Source organism: Marmota flaviventris, chromosome 3 (assembly GCF_047511675.1).
Source record: "Marmota flaviventris isolate mMarFla1 chromosome 3, mMarFla1.hap1, whole genome shotgun sequence".
In the NCBI taxonomy this organism is placed as follows: domain Eukaryota; kingdom Metazoa; phylum Chordata; class Mammalia; order Rodentia; family Sciuridae; genus Marmota; species Marmota flaviventris.
In genome coordinates, this window is record NC_092500.1 from 4842828 (window position 1) to 4845548 (window position 2721).

Here is a 2721-nt window from a genome sequence, read left to right on the forward strand (position 1 = left end):
CCCTGGGTCCCCCAGCGCCTCTAATCAGTCATCAACCAGTCAGTCATTTCCTTTGTCGCTATAACAATAACTCCTTGCATTTCAAATGCTTTGCAATAGAAAAGAATAATAATGCAAAATGGAAGAACTGCATCGGAACAGCATTATTCCCAGCTTTATTAAATTTGCTCTTACGAATGTCTGTGAAGTCGGAGTTGGTTCCCCCAGCAGCAAACTCCACACTGACAAGCGCTGGGGGTGAAGAGTGTGAGACAGGAAAGACAGGCCGCCTCCAAGGTCCTGGCAACCCGTTTATTTTTCCCCAAACAGCTCGCCCCGCCAGCTGCTCCCACGGACTCTTGGCCTGTCCTGACCTTATTAAACCACGGAACCGACATTTCCCAGCCGATGCGTGGGTGGCAGCCAGCTTGACCCAAAGGAGATCACGACCGACTTCCAGCCCTCTCCTCCGTGTGCCAGGACACGGGGACCGTGTGTTCAGGGCTGGCTTCACGGCTGGGTGGCCAAGCTCAGACCCAATCCCCGGACCCTTTATTCTAGAGCTGACAGCAGAGGGGTGTGTGTGTTTCTCCACTGGATTTCTGGGACTCTTGTGCCTGATGATTGAATTCCTTTGTGTGTGGGGACACTGGACCACTGAGCCACACCCCCAGCCCTATTTTGCATTTTATTTAGAGACAAGAGTCTCACTGAGTTGCTTGGTGCCTTGTTTTCTGCTGAGGCTGGTATGAACTTGCGATCCTCCTGCCTCAGCCTCCTGAGGCACCGGGACTGGCGCCAAGTGATGGGCAGCTGAGCAAGCCCTGTTCTCAATGCCCCTTCACCGTTAGGGCTGGGCATTGGTGGTGCCATCTTTCAGATGCCCTTGTGTCACTAGAATTCCCCTCCTTACCAATTTCACTGTCCTAAGGTGGGAGACAACAGGTTCACCCACCTCCTTGGCCACCAGGACCCAGGCAGTGACTGGCTCCACCACTGTGGTGTCCACCCTGAGAGGGGACACCCTGGCATGCCTCAGGCTGGAATGTCCAGCTTGGGTGGTGGGAGGCCACAGGATGCAGGCCAAGGACCCTGGACACTGGTCACTATGGCCGGTGGCTGCTGTGGGTCTGGTGCCGCCCACGAAGGCACCCTTGGCGAGGCTCCCCGGGAGTGGGGGCACCCTGATGCAGCAGGGCATGTCTTAAGGGACACTCCCCCTGGGGTGGCTGCTGTCCCTGTGGACTGTCCCTGGGGGGCACTGTTCCTGGAAGCTGCGCCTGTGGGGAGCACCAGGGGCTCCCACCATCCGGCTCCTCCTCTGCCCCAGCGGGTTGCCTGGTCCCAGCTCCGCGTCACGCCACCTGCCGTCCCCTCCACCAACACAGCTGGGAGTGTCCTGTGAGGGGAAGGGCGGGCGACACTCCTGCAGACCTCTTAGGTCTCACAGCTGGCGGGCAGCTCTGCACCAGCGGTCACCCAGCGGGCCTCCCGGGGACACCCTCAATCCACTGCTGAGCCACAGAACCCGGGGAACACAGGTCTGCTGTGCGCCTCGCCATCCCTGGCCCTGCTCTGACAGGAGTCCATGGCACGTGGAAGGGCAAGAATTTAGCATCTGGAAAGGTCCCTGTTATGGAGGGACGAACTGAGACGGTGACCTGCTCAGTCTCACACAGTGACCAACTCGGAATCATGCTGGTGGCCCTGGCTCCGCCTGTCCGGTGGGGGTGTGCGACGTGCACAGCACACAGAAGGCCACGCCCCACATTGGCCTCCCCATTCAAGGACCACCGGCCTCTAGAGCCCAGGAAAGAGGAGGTGTGGCGGGGTCTGGCCAGGTGATGCCGCGGTGACGAGCGCCCCCTCAGGGCTGCCAGCCACACCGGTGCACTGGAGCGTGCCAGTCCCCACACCCAACGAGGGAAGGAGCCCAGGTAGGGCTCTGTCCACAGATAATGGACAGAGCCCCATGTCTCTTCCACCCAGCACTCGCTGGCCAGAGCTGGTCACATCCCCCCACCCCACCCCAAGGGTCCTGGGAAGCACAGGCCTCTGTAGGAGGTGCCATTGTTGGTGGCCCATCTCCAGTGGGTGCCTGGCAGCCTCGCACTTCTCAAGGCCTCGGGGTCACTGCACAGGCTGGAGTGCCGGGCCCCTGCAGCAGAGGGCCATGGGGTTGGGGCAGCCCAGAGCCCGGCAGGGAAGCAGCCCTGGAGAATCGCCAGGGAGGAAGGCTCTCTCCCCTCCCTCCCTTCCATGTTTTTAAAAAAAGGATTTGTGATGAAGTGTACACCACTGCGACCATCTTAAGCCTACCGCTCAGGCTCAGCAGGTGGCCCACATGGTAGCCTCGGCTCCTTGGGAGGCTGGCTTGAGCCCGGGAGGTGGAGACCAGCCTGGGCAGTACAGCGAGGCCCTGTCCCCTCCTGATAGGTACAGTTCTGTGGTGTTAAATACGTCCACATGGTTGTTGAGTGCAGTGGTGCACACCTGGAATCCCAGCAACTGGGAAGGCTGAGGCAGGAGGACCACAGGTTTGAGGCCAGCCTGGGCAAGTTAGTGAGGCTCTAAGCAACTTAGCGAGGCCCTATCTAGAGATGTGGCTCAACGGCCAAGCAATCTCCAGAATTTCATCTTGCAAAACTGAAACTCTAATCCGCTCCCCAGTAACCACTGCTACTGGGTCTCTATGACTCCGACTCCTCCTGGTACTTCATATAGTGGAATCACACGGTATCG